Source organism: Gossypium arboreum, chromosome 2 (assembly GCF_025698485.1).
Source record: "Gossypium arboreum isolate Shixiya-1 chromosome 2, ASM2569848v2, whole genome shotgun sequence".
NCBI lineage: Eukaryota > Viridiplantae > Streptophyta > Magnoliopsida > Malvales > Malvaceae > Gossypium > Gossypium arboreum.
This window is the reverse complement of record NC_069071.1, coordinates 1,991,834-2,007,241: the sequence shown is the minus strand read 5'-3', so window position 1 is coordinate 2,007,241 and position 15,408 is coordinate 1,991,834. Positions and strand designations below refer to the sequence as shown.

Genomic DNA, 15,408 nt, shown 5'->3' with positions numbered 1-15,408 from the left:
AGAAATAAGTAGTATTAAAAAAAACTATGATAGAAATAAATAAAAATAATAAAAAAATAAAGGAAGGATAAGTGGAAGAGATGTGACCGACGGTGGTAAGCGGGGGTAGGCGCGGCCGTCGGAGTGGTGCGTAAGGGTAGAAGACAGGGGTGAGGGAGAAGGGGAAAGGAGAGGGAGAGGTGATTGCAGGTGGTGTTTTGGTGGTCGGAGAGTGAGGGGGGAAGGGGAAGAAGATGAATAGTAAAAGAGGGTTTAAATAGGAAAAAGGGGGAAATTAAGGTTAGGGATTGGGGTTAAAATGGGGCCACGGTTGTGTAAGCCCCGTTTTAGTCCACACGGCCGTAGTACACGCCTGCGTGGTGTGTTCCTAGCTAGTGTTTTTCGTGAAATCGTAGTCAGGTTCGCACACGGTTGCTTCGACACTCCCGTGTCCCCAGGCCATGTGATACGCACGGTCGCATCGCACAGCCGTGTGTACGATCGTTCTCTTCTCCCACAGCTATGTCTACGATCATTCGCTTCTCCAACGCCCGTGTTAGGTTCACCATGCATGTGTTCATGGCTTATGCTTATGGTTTTATGTTTCAAGTTAGTATCGCACACGGCCTGCGGACACACCCATGTGTTTGTGCTGTATGACCCATACAGCCACATCGCACAGCCATGTAGTGGTACATTCATTTCTCCTACGCCCGTGTCCAGTCCCACATGCCCGTGTCAATTAGTCAGGATTGTGCACGGCTCTTGAGCACGACCGTGGCCTACATCCGTGTTCTATTCTGACTTCATTTATCATTTTGAATTTTGGGCAAGTTCTCACATGGCCTCAAGTACGCTCGTGGCACAGGTCGTGTGTCTCCCACTGCTGCCTCGCACGGCTGTGGTTATTTATTGTAGGTCATGTCTCTGCTAATCTTTTTTGGAAATTAAGGTGCAGTTTTACCACGGTTTGGGACACACCCGTGTTTCTTAGCCCTGTGCATCGCATGGCCATGGCTATTTATCGTAGCCTATGTGTCATCCTGTCTTGGGAAAAATATTTTTCCTGTTTTAGCACGGCCATGGCCACGCCCATGTCGCTTGCCCGTGGGGAGCCCACGGCCGAAAGCACGCCTGTGTACTAGGCCGTGTGTGCTAAAAATACCAGCAGTCAGATTATAAAACAAAAGGAAAAACAAACTAAGTTATTTACTAGGGTTAGTACTCGGGTTGCCTCCCGAGAAGCGTTTATTTATAGTCTAAGCTCGACTTTACTTGGTAGGTTTGTTTATTCAGGTTCACAGAGTCGTAGCTCCTCTCCTTTGTCTTTGAAATCCTCACCGTTATAAAGTTTAAGTCGATGTCCATTTACCTTGAAAGTGCCTTGAGTTGGGTGACTTACCTCTACTGTGCCATATGGAAAAACGGTTTGGACGACGAAAGGACCTGGCCATTGTGATTTATGCTTCCCAGGGAACAATTTGAGCCTCGAGTTGTATAGCAGAACAAGATGTCTGACTTGAAACTGCTTATGTTGTTTTAAACAAGCATCATGGCGGCGTTTCGTTGCTTCCTTATATAATCGTGAATTCTCATATGCATTAGCTCGCCATTCATCTAACTCGTTCATTTGCATCAATCTCCTTTCACCTACAAGTTTGGGATCAAAGTTTAGAAATTTTATAGCCCAGAATGCTTTATATTCCAATTCAAACAATAAATGACAACTCTTCCCATAAACAAGTCTATAAAGGGATGTTCATATGGGTTTCTTAAAAGCTGTTCTATAGGCCCACAAAGCATCATCTATTTTCTTTGCCCAATCTTTCCTATTTGACTCTACAGTTTTTTCTAGAATGCATTTAAGTTCTCAGTTAGCGACTTCGACTTGTCCACTAGTTTGAGGATGGCAAAAGGTTAGTTGTTCTGTGGTGAACTTCATATTTCTTAAGGGTTTTATCAAATTGAATATTACAGAAATGAGTGCCCCTATCACGATGATTACTCTAGGTGATCCAAATCGAGAGAAAAGTTTATTAAGGAACTTCACCACTACTCTAGCATCATTGGTAGGTAAGGCTTGGGATTCCACCCATTTAGACATATAATCAACGGCTACTAATATGTATTTATTCCCAAATGAGCTTGGGAATGGACCCATGAAATCAATACTCCATACATCAAATATTTCACAAGAGAGCATGTACGTTTGGGGCATTTCGTCATGTTTAGAGATATTACCTATTCGTTGGCATTTATCGCAAGTAGCAACATACCTGTTGACATCTTTGAATAGTGTGGGCCAGTAAAAACCTGATTCGAGTGTTTTATGTGCGGTCCTAGTTCCACTGTAATGTCCCCCAGTCGATCTTGAGTGGCAATGCTCCAAAATTTTAATCGCTTCTGTCTTTGTAACGCATCTTCGAATTACTTGATCTGTACATATACGAAAATGAAAAGGTTTTTCCCAAAAATAATTTTTCACATCAGTGAAAAATTGCTTCTTTTGTTGATGTGTCAACCCTTTTGGTAATGTTAACGGCTAAATAATTTGCAATGTCTACAAACTAAGGTTTCGCAGAGTCAAAGATAGCAAAAAGTTATTCTTCAGGGAATGAGTCATTTATCTTATGTTCATTCAGTTCATTGATATGTGGGTTTTCTAATATGGATAGATGATCTACTGCAAGATTTTCTTCACCTTTCTTATCTTGAATTTCTAAATCGAATTCCTGCAACAATAAAATCCATCTTATTAGTCGAGGTTTTGCATCTATTTTACTAAGGAGGTATTGAAGAGCTGAATGGTCAGTATAAACGACAACTTTAGATAATATTAAATAGGGTCTAAATTTATTGAATGCAAAAACCACAGCCAATAATTCTTTCTCAGTCGTCGTATAATTTTCTTGTGCAGCTGTCAATGTTTTGCTAGCATAATAAATCGGTTGAAAGTTGCATGTCTTTCCGCTATCCAAGAACTGCTCCTACTGCAAAATCACTCACATCACACATTAGTTCAAAAGGTAAATTCCAATCAGGTGCAACTACAATTGGAGCGTTAATTAATTTATCCTTAAGAGTATTTAAAGCTTCTAAACAATCCTGACTGAAATTGAAAGGTACATCTTTCTCTAGCAAATTCGTTAAAGGCTTAGCTATTTTAGAAAAGTCTTTAATAAATCTTCTATAAAATCCACCATGACCTAAAAAACTACAAATAGCCTTAACTGAATTAGGTGGAGGTAGTTTCTCAATAGTTTCAACCTTTGCTTTATCAACCTCGATTCCCTTGCTAGAAATTTTGTGGCCTAACACAATCCCTTCACGAACAATGAAGTGACATTTTTCTCAATTCAGTACAAGATTTGTTTCCTCACATCCAATTAAAACTCGTTTTAAATTTTTAAGGTAGAGATGGAAAGAGTTACCGAATACCAAGAAGTCATCCATAAATACCTCCATAATGTCTTCCATGAGTTCATCAAAAATAGACAACATGCATTGCTGAAAAGTAGCAGGAGCATTACATAATCCAAAAGGCATTCGTCGATAAGAAAACATACCGTAAGGACACGTAAATGTCATTTTCTCTTGGTCCTTAGGAGCTATTGGGATTTGGAAATGACCGGAGAGTCCATCTAGGAAGCAATAATACATATGTCCAGATAATCTTTCCAGCATTTGATCAATGAATGGTAGGGGAAAGTGATCTTTTCTTGTTGCATCATTCAATTTCCTATAGTCAATGCAGACTCTCCATCCCGTGACTGATCATGTTGGAATTAATTCATTCTTCTCATTGGCCACGATTGTCATTCCTCCTTTCTTAGGAACAACCTGCATAGAACTCACCCAGGAACTGTCAGAGATAGGATAAATAATTCCAGCATCTAGAAGTTTAATTACCTCAGCTTTTACAATGTCTTTCATGTTAGGATTCAACCGTCTTTGCTCTTGCACACAGGGTTTGAATTCATCTTCCATTAAAATTTTATGTGTGCAAAAAGAAGGGTTAATCCCTCTTATGTCAAAAAACTTCCAAGCTATAGCTCTTTTATGCTTCTTTAAAACTTTAAGTAACTCGTCTTTTTCGGTTGGCTGTAAATCTGAAGCAATAATTACTCGTAATATGGAATTATCTCCAAGAAACGCATATTCTAAGTGATCTGCTAATTGCTTTAATTCCAATTTAGGCGGTTCTTCAACAGAGGGTTTTAGTTTTAATTCACTGTTTACCTTAATACCCTCGTAGCTCTTCTGTCTCAATGAAGGTTCATTGGAATTTAGTTCAGCTTTCATCTTACCTATCTCAGAATCATTATCATTTACCTTCTCTCCTTGGGCAAGACACAGTTCCAACATGTCCTTATGCACGATTTCCTGTAAAGAGTCTTGAGTAGCATGATCAATAGAGTCAGTAAAATAACATGAGTCATCTTGTTCCTTAGAAAATCTCATAGCATCATAAATTTTAAAAATAATCTCTTCGTCACCTACTTTAAGCACAATTTTACCATCACCTACATCAATAACAGCCCTAGCAGTGGCTAAAAATGGAAGACCTAAATTAAAGGCACCTCAACATCCTCATCCATGTCAAGCACAACAAAATCAACAGGGAATATAAATTTATCTACTTTTACAAGTACGTCCTCTATAATACCCCTAGGATATTTAACAGATCATCAGCTAGTTGAATACTCATCCTAGTGCGTTTTGGTTCCCCAAGACCAAGTTTTTTAAACATTTTATATGGCATCAAATTAATGCTAGCGCCTAAATCAGCTAGTGCCTTCTCAACATTCAAACTACCAATTAAGCAGGGAATAGTAAAACTTCCTGGATCTTTCAGTTTGGTTGGTAGTTTATTTTGGAGTATGGCTGAGCACTCCTCGTTGAGTTCCACTATAGATAAATCTTCAAACTTCCTTTTATTTGTTAGAAGCTCCTTTAAAAATTTTGCATATTTGGGCATCTACGAGATAGCTTCAACAAAGGATAAATTAATATGTAATTGTTTAAAAAGTTTGAGAAATTTACCAAATTGTGCATCCATGCGGTCTTTCTTCAACTTCGCTGGGTATGGGATTAGTGGTTTATATTCCCTCAACACTGATTTTTCATTGTCTTCGGGTTTTTCCTCCTCACCTTCTTGTCTGTCAGCTTCTGGTTACAGCTTCTTTTCAAGTTCAGTTAACACCTTCCCACTCTTTAATGTAACTACTTTCACATGTTATTTTGGGTTGGGTTCGGTATTGCTAGGTAGGCTCCCTAGTGGTCTCTCTGAAATCATCTTAGTCAGTTGTCCTATTTGATTCTCGAGTCCTTGAATTGATGCTTGCTAATTTTTAAGTACGATTTCAATATTCTGAAATGAGTGTCTGTTACTGAGATAAATTTTGTCATCATCTCTTCAAGGTTCGGCTTTTTCTCTGGCTGGTACAGTTGTTGTTGGAAGCCTGGAGGGGGTGGTGGTCTTTGATTTCTTTGGCTTTCCCATGAAAAATTTGGGTGGTTCCTCCAGCCTGCATTGTAAGTGTTACTATAAGGATTATTTTGAGGTCGAGGATTATTACCCATATAGTTCATTTGCTCATTCTCCATAGTAGGGTCGCAGGATGAATAGTCTAAATTGCTCGTTCCACCGCCACTTGCATCGCACTGCATTACTGGATGAACCTGTGAAGAGCCAAGTAAACTATCAATTTTTCTATTCAAAAGTTCTACCTGATTAGAGAGCATAGTAACCGAATCAACGTTAAAAATGCCGACTTCTTTTGTTGGCTTTGTCTTCATGACTTGCCACTGATAATTATTCAGTGACATCTCTTCTATAAACTCATAAGCCGCTTCAGGTGTCTTATTATTAATAGTCCCACCAGCAGTTGCGTCAATTATCTGTCTAGTTGAGGGATTCAAACCGTTGTGGAAAGTTTGAACTTGTAGCCAAAGGGGCAACCCATGGTGAGGGCAGCTTCTCAATAGATCATTGTATCTCTCCCATGTATCATAAAGTGTTTCTAAATCCATCTGCACAAAAGAAGAAATATCATTCCTTAGTTTAGCTGTTTTAGCTGGTGAAAAATATTTAAGTGAAAATTTTTCTGTCATTTGTTCCCAAGTAGTGATTGACCCTCATGGTAACGAGTTTAACCAATGTTTAGCTTTGTTCCTCAATCGAAATGGAAACAACCGAAGGCGAATGGCATTGTCAGAAACGCCATTGATCTTAAAAGTGTCGCAGAATTCTAGAAAATTTGCTAAATGAGTGTTTGGATCCTCGTCTTGCAAACCATCAAAATGAACAAATTGTTGTATCATTTGAACTGTGTTAGGTTTCAGTTCAAAATTATTTGCAGCAACAGCAGCCTTAACTATACCCGATTCAATTCCTGTTAAAGTAGGTTTAGCATAATCATACATAGTACGAGGAGTAGGATCCTGATTTACTGGGTTTACAGCAACCACGGGAGGTAATGGATTGTTTTGATTATCAGCCATCTCCTCGGTTGTGGTTTGATTATCGTCTTCTTGCCCTTCCTCTATGTATCGTAAGCTTCGCCTTATTTCTCTTCAATTTCTGTGAGCTGTGCTTTCAATCTTACTATCAAAAAGTAGAGGTCCTGACGGGTTTCTTCTAGTCATAAACTATAAAAACCTGCCATTAAATAAAAGAAAATTCAGTAATTTAAGCAAAATAAAATTAAATTGCAATAAATAAAAAAATGGCTAAAGTAATAAAAATTAAACGTTCCTAATATCTTAGTCCTTGGCAACGGCGCCAAAAACTTGATGGTCGCTAAACAAACTAAAAATTCGACTTAAGGCAAGCGCACCTATGGAACAGTAGTATAGTTATGGTGAAACCGAAAATATCTTATCCACGAGGACTAAAAGTACTAGTAATTACTATCTTTTTATTATCTAGACTAAATATTTAGGGAATGTTTTATCTAAGACTAATTATCTATCTAATTAACTAACGTAGAGACAGAGATTAAACTTGGAAAATACTTTTGAAAAACCAATTGAGAAAACAATACCCAAGAAAGAATCCACCTAGACTTCGCTTATTACCTTTGAATTAAACGATTTATTCACTTGACTTATTCCGTACAAATCCTTGATTTATGTTAATATCCCTTTCAAAACTAAAAACAACTGACTCCAGGTTGATTAATCGAAATCTCTTTCTAATTAAAACTCCTATTGTTGCATTAACTCGATCCATAGATTCCCTTATTAGATTTGACTCTAATCCTACAGATTTATGTCGTCCTATCTCTAGGATTGCATGCAACTCCACTTAATTATGAATGATCTACTCTTAAACAGGGATTTTTCCTCCACTGAATAAGCACATCAAAAACCTAAATTAATATCCTAAAATATTAAAGTAAGAATTAAGACTCACAATTAAGAATAAGAACAAGTATTTATCATATAAATCAAAGAATAATAAGATTCGTCTTAGGTTTCATCTCCCTTAGGTATTTAGGGAGTTTAGTTCATGATAATAATGGAAAACATTTCAAAGTATGGAAAACAACAAAACATAAAGAAACCCAAAGAACTTCTAGGAAATTGGATGGAAATCTTTAATATTGATGTAAATCTTGTCTCCGAGGTGATTCTGATTGCTGTTCTTCAGTACTTTTCTGCCTTCTACTCTGCGCCTCCCTTTTAATCCTCTTCTAGGGTGTTTATATAGGCTTTAGAATTCTTCTAAACCCTCAAAAGTGCCCTTTTTCGAGTAGAACTAGACTTGGGCTCGACAGGGACACTGCCGTGTGCCATGCCCATGTGAAGGTGCTCAGGCCGTGTGTAATTCTGACTTGGATTAATGTCGACACGGTCATGACACACGGGCATGTGGTCTACTTGTGTGTTATACACGAGCATGTGGACCACCCGTGTAGAAGTGCCTAGGCCGTGTGAAACACTGAGTTAGGCCCAATTTGTTCGTTTTTGGCCCGTTTCTTGCTCTTTCCACCATTCTAGCTCTCCTGAGTATAAAACATGAAATTAAAGGATTAGGAGCATCGAATTCAATAAAACCAAGGAAAAATTATCCATAAATATGTCAAGCATGGGTTAAAAATATGTATATATTACAGTTTATCAATCAACAAAACTTTTATCTGGTCAAAATTTTGCTAACATTTATTAAACCATTCAAATCTTATATCTTTTTGTAATAATTGTATCATCAATATAACTATCAATTATGAACACCGAAGCTTTAAATTTTCTGAAGTTGTAACCATCATACCAATTGAAACCATAGTACCAGAAAAGAAAAGACTAAAAATAGTCCCAATAACAACCAATGCAATAACATGATATCCACAATCTGTGATTCATATTACTAAACTTTCAGATTCGAATCAGAAGTTATAACAGTAAATGTAATGGTCTCCGACTAATAAATATCTTTCTCGAATATATATATATTATATTATATTTACAATTCAGAGCTTCAATCAATAGAAGTAGAAAGTAACATCATATGAACCTTTTTATCAAATCTTCTCTCAAGTATAATTTATTAGAAAATTAAAGAAGAGATAAGCAGTACCGCTCATATTTTAATCAAAATTTCAACAATTCCATTTAACATCATGATCAGCCAACCTTTCTATAAAATAGTAATCACATTTGAAAATGAAAAATTACATAGATTTCTATATATATACAAATCATGTAGAATACCCAGAAAAGATTGCTGTAAGATATATAATCATAACAGTAGCAGTCAGATATCTTTTCCATTTTACCACTGTACAACTAACTACTAAAATCATCAGTAATTTTACATTATACAGCTCACTAAAAGAACTAATTCAAAAGAAATTTTCAGTAAATTTGTTTTGTAGATGCCATACCTGTATAAATCGATTACTCATGAATAACTTCTTTCTTAACAGTAACATTGCGTATTCTGAATAATCCTCAGAGAAATTGTCTGATATCTCAGTCATAATCATTTTTACTTACTAATCCATTCTCTATCCTTTCATTTCACAATTTATTTTTAATTCAATCTTTTAAACACAAATCAAAGATAATACTTTACCTTGTAACGAAAATTGTTTACCTTTTTAAGAAAGGCCTACTAGAATAAATAGAACACGTAGAATATAAGGAATTAATATAGAGGTACATTATTATGCACTATTAAACAGAGAGCACTAAAGTGTTATACAGATAGCACATATGTGCGAAACAGAGAGCACTAATGTGCTAATAATCAAATAGCGTGCTAGAGTTCCTTAATGGCATGCCACTAATATTCTAGTAGTTCTAAATTCCATCTACTTGAGCATTAAAATTGAATTTCATACATTTAAATACTTAACAATTTAATCCTTGTACCAATAATTCGTATATTTATATATTCTCTATCTTTAATACATGTAATATATTTCAAAATTCACTAGACATTCGTAATTTACTAATAATTCTTATCATGTACTTTATATCACTATCCAATTCCAATTTCACTTTCTCATCAATATACAATTCAATACTAATATTTATCCATCACTCAATTCAACTTCCATTCAATTCAACAATAACACTTACCTCATACTTCACTTACCGTGCGCATAATTTAAATTTAACATTTAATAATAAATAATTTGAATTATAGTAATACAACCGTATGCTGGGTATGTCAATACTCTGTGGTATTACCATAGTTCAAATTATAAAACTATAATAAATAATAGACATCAAACATGTAACATTATAAGTCATATGTGTTAATTTATATTTAATTTCATATCTCAACAATAGTCTTCCATCAAAGGGCATTACATATCATGTATATTATCTTTAATCAATTCATGAACCTTTGGTTTAAGCTTTCAATCTCATATCTCAATTTTAATTCACGTTTCAATTCATAATTCCACTTTTTCATACTTTTAATAGTTCAATCGATCAAATTCATTCGATTTTCTCATTTCATTTAATCAACCCTATTAACATAACTCGGACTCAGACGGATACACGGATCCAACCAAACACACCAGTACGGCATATTGTGCCTAAAACGATACATAGTACCTGATCAGTATACGACACAAAAGTGCCTGAAACAAAACACAAGGTGCTTGATACGACACACGAGGTGCCTAAAATACGACACATAAAGTGCCTGATATACTACACATAAAGTGCCTGATCGGCAAACCCGATATATTCCGTACTCTTCCAAATCCTATGGCTTGCTAATTATATCCAACTAGCCCAACAAGTTAATAGGGAATTCAATTCTCATTTCAATTTCACTTAATATTCATATTTACCGCTATTAATAAGACTCGGACTTTGGCAGATACACGGATCCAACCAACACACCAGTACAGTACTCAGTGCCTCATCGGCTTTGCCGAAGTATAACAGTAATAGTACGGTACTCAATACCTAATCGGATTAAACCAAAGTAACAATAGCAGTACGACACACAAGGTGCCTCATCGACTTGAAGTCGAAGTAACAGTACGACACTTATAGTGCCTCATCAACTCAAAGTCGAAGTATCCCTGAACACTTCCAATTCTATGGCATACCAACTATATCCGACTCAGCCCGACTAGTTAATAGGGTATTCGATTCACTTTCCAGTTTTCGATCAATACACATTTCAATTAATCACATATATTCTCAATCCAATACAGTTCAATTCATTTTTCAATAACAAATATTCAAATTTCATAATAGTCACATATTCATATCAATTTCATCACATTCCTAATTAATAAATTTTTCAAATATAACATATATCCAATATTCTATTTCCACATCAATCACATATATCCATACAAATTCAATTCAATATTGATACTTACCTTAAAATTTTACTTACTATACACATAAATTTAAATATAATATTTATTCATACCTTTATGAGTTCCGACTCATCATAATCAACTTTTACTCATACATTTGAGTACTGCTTTCAACATTATCGGAATTAGCTCGGTTGAGAAAGAATCTCTATCTTTAAGTAAAACAAATCTCATCAGAGTCGGAAGATATCACATTATCACAGGTTATATAATGGCACGTATTTCTAGACTTCACATATGCTACGTTCGGTCCGAGAACCAACTAAATCGTAGCTCTGATACCAATAAATCTAACACCCCTTACCTGTATCTGTCATCAGAACAGGATACGAGGCATTACCGGAGCTTATTGAATCATTATTAATTAGGGGAAAAAGTAAAACAAAGTAAACATGTAATGTTTAATAAATTCGTATAACATGGTAATTAACTTACCGCTTTTCTATATTCAACATAATTATGCAAAGCATAATTATTCGAATTGATCATGAGCCCTAATACATATTCCTATCACATTATTAGTCATATAATTCACATATATATCAAGAAACATGTATGGGCTCAACTTTCATTAAATTTCTCATATGCATATACCTTTACACATTACTTATTCACATAACTTATAACAATCATATCTATGCATTTTAAATACGCTTTCATAACAATTTGTCTTGATTTCAGACTATCTCACATTCGAGCTTTACTCATCAAATCATTTGAAATACTATCTTTATACAAATAGTACACTTAAGTTGCACAATTCTATAATTATGAAAGAACACATTTATAAAATATATTCCATGTTCATATATCATAGTCTCATGTCTCCATATATCAAATATATAACCCATCATTTTCTTGTGTTTCAGATAATACATGTAACCATACATAAGCATGCCATTCACTATTTCTTCCTGTCTATCACAATTTCAAATGACAGATTCATGTGAATGAGCTCAATAATAACCACGAAAATACTTACCACATTCTTTCACACATATTCCACTTATAACATTTTTTTTTTATATTTGGCTTGACATTTACTAAGCAATATCGATATTCATTTATTAGGCAACATCAAATATTCAAATTATTCTTTAACATATATAACATTTAATTCAAACATGAATTTATAACATTTTTCATTTTAACAGAGTTTAACATTTACCAAATATAATCGAGCATGTGATCAATTTATGCATAAGTCACTCACATATTTTCCTCTTCCTCCTCATCCTCTCCATTCCACATCCTTAATATATATAACACATTTGTAAGTAACATTATCTATAATTTTTACTATTTACTTATATGAATATTCAAGCTGTCCATCTGTGTCATAGTCACTAAATTATTTTTATCTTGAGCTACAGAACTCCGAATTAGGATCCGCTAATTTTCCCTGAAACATAAAATTTTTAGAATTTTTAGTTTAACCAATAAGTACAGTTTATTCTTTAAAGTCACCCATGTTCTGCTGTCTGACAGTTCCAACCCTTCTTCACTAAAAATTAATTATCTCCTCGTACGGGATACGGATAATGTTCTCGTTTGTTTCTTTTGAAAATAGACTCATTCAAGATTCTAAACATGTAAATTTAAGCCCCTAACTATTTTTCTTCAATTTTTTGATAATTTTCCCAAGTCAGAACAATGGAACCTGAAATCATTCTGACCTTGTCTCATAAAGTTTATTATATCTCATTATTTACAATCTCATTGCTTACATCATTTCTTTTATAATAAACTAGACTCAATAAGCTTTAATTTAATATTTTATTCATCCTCTAATTAGATTTCTACAATTTTTAATGATTTTTCAAAGTTAAACTATTGTTGCTGTCCAAAACAGTTTTAATGCAAAATGTTGATATTTATTTTACCCCAAATTTCACAGTTCATAAAATTCAGTCCTTACTCAATTCACCCCTCAATTGAGCTAATTTTTCTCAATTATACTTTAGCCTATCATTTTAAACTACTTCATAACCCCTAAAAATCAGAACTTTAGCACTAGACCTTAATTACAAACTCTTTTATAATTAGGTCCTAAAATCAATTTCCATCAATTTTACTTGATAAATTCATCATACATCAAAATTAAAGCTTCAATCCTATATTTATTCATCATATGCTTCCAGCACTCATCCATAAAAACTTTAAAAATTAGCCTTGGAATCAATAAGTAATGACATAGTAAGTTGGACCCAATTGTAAAAGTTTAAAATCTTAGAAATTTCAATGAGAAAGCAAGAATTAAACTTACATGAAACTAGAGTATGAAAACCTGCTTGAACCCTCTTCCATAGCTATTTTTCAGCTGATGAAAATGAAGAGAAATGAATAGAATTCTAGATATTCCATTTTAGTCCCCTTTTTATTTAGTAAATTTTATTATTTTTCCCATTTTGCCCTTATTTCCTCAATTTTCCATATATTTCTTTGCTTGTGTTGCCCAAAGGATCTCCTTTAGGCTTATTTTCACTTTAGGTCCTTCCATTGAGCTATTTAATCCTTCTCGCAACTTTTACACTTTTTTTCAATTTAGTCCTTTTTATTTAATTAATCACCCAAACGTCAAAATTTTCCAACGAAATTTTAATACTACCTTATTGACACTTTGTAAATATTTATAAAAATATTTATGGTTTGATTTATAACACCGAGATCTCGATACATTTTTTCTTAATTTATTGACCAAATAAATCTTTATAAAACACCATTTACTATTTCAAAAATCTTTTAAAAGCTACATTTGGCTCATAAATATTAAATAATATAATATACGAGTTCATTTTTCAGATTTGGTGGTCTCGAACTGTAGCACCCCAAACCTGGCCCAGAAGTTATGGCTGGATCCGACATGCCACATCAAAATGTTAAAAAATTTCCATTCTAAGTCCGTAAAATTGTACTTGAGGTTCAAAAGATTAATTCATTAAGGGTTAAAGTGAATGAAAGTCATGCACCGTAGGAAACCGAAAAGAGGTGGTGAGTCCATCGGATCGCTTAAGTACCAAGCTCCTTCGGATCCAATCCTAGACATGCATCTTGCCATTGCCACACCTTAACGTCATGGATATTTCTAGGAAACTGATTTGATTAAGTCATTTTTAGGAAAAGTGATTAATTTTGGAAAATACTTTCATTACGGAAGCTTTGCTTGTTGTTGTGTTATTTTGAAATCAATTGTTGTTTTTGAAAACGCGCCCTAAAGCTATCCAATTTCAACAGTTAAAATAAGTAATACATATCTTAGTAATACATATTAAAACCATCAAAAATAATTAAGCGGCCTTATTACATTTAAAAGCCCAAAACCTCAAACGTAATTAAAAGGATGTCCAGTTCACGGAAAGAAAATCAAACTTTCGAGCGGGTGGCCACTCAATTCCCTCACGACTCCAAGCCCACTACGGTTGGGGATTTCTGCGTGGATGAAAATAAAAGGGTGAGTTTGGGGAAACTCGGTGTGTAAGGAAAACCCATTCAAAGCCCAAGTCAGCTCAAGCCTATTGGGCCTAAGCCCATTCAGTAATAAGTGGTCTTGGGCGAGCCTTTTTCAGATTACAAAAAGCGGGCCATAGCCCTTATTCAGATAACAAGATGGCCCATAGGCCCATTTCAAAATACATGCAACATCAATAAACATATGCAAGCCCATTTGGGAGACTACTCAACCCACTAACCACTACACTCCACCCGTACCAGCCATACACTCCATGTGGGGAATAGCTCAACCCACCCATTAACACTCCACGATTCTTGACCTTCTTTGCTCGATTAACGATAAATTGAGGCAAAGCCTCCAAGATGCGTGGACAAGCCACTTTCAGTACTTCCTCCGTCAATATCCCAGTCCCATGCATCGATAATAACAACATGGCATGCAAGAAAATAACAACATCAAACATGCATTTAGGTCAATTTAACCCTAGGGTATTTGGTAATTTATCTACTAGGGGTAAAGCGTAAATTTTCTACTTTTAAAGGTATTTCAGAATTTATCTATTTTAGGGTTTTTCATGCATATTCCTACTTTTCACATACTAACGTAATCACGTCGAGGGTTCTTACCGAATTGGGCCGCTTGGCCCATCATTCCAATTTTGGCCCATTAAGCCCAAAAATATCGAGGGCACGTAAATCATGCACTTTGCAGACCAAACATTGCAGCTTACCAAAAACATTAATCGATTTACCTCACGAGCATTTGCACACTCGTAAATCTACAAAATACCGGTTTTCGGCATTTCGGCTTTTCGACTTTTGTCGATCTAGACTAAGAAAGAGGGTGTTAGTTACACACCTATTTGCGACGATATGCTGACGAGATCCACACACGAACTGCCTACAATTGGATTACTAACACGTTAATCTAACTATTCAAATACGAACTACGTATTAACCCCTTACAATATTCGGCCAACCACACCTACAGATCATAGTAAGCTTATAAGAAATCAATAAGCAACTCATTAACAAATTTTTGTCAATGTTTACCACATAATCATAATTTCACTGCAAGCTGTCATCCTGAGAAATAGTCACTAAATTATTTATAACTGGA

General features: G+C 34.9%; 1 non-coding gene across 1 annotated transcript; it reads left to right on the top strand.

The window, feature by feature from the left end:
* The first annotated feature begins 5,938 nt into the window (after window positions 1–5,938).
* Window positions 5,939–6,045, top strand: LOC128289570 (small nucleolar RNA R71). Its single transcript, XR_008279216.1, has one exon. It is a non-coding gene; the product is annotated as a small nucleolar RNA R71 (small nucleolar RNA).
* Window positions 6,046–15,408: the final 9,363 nt, after the last annotated feature.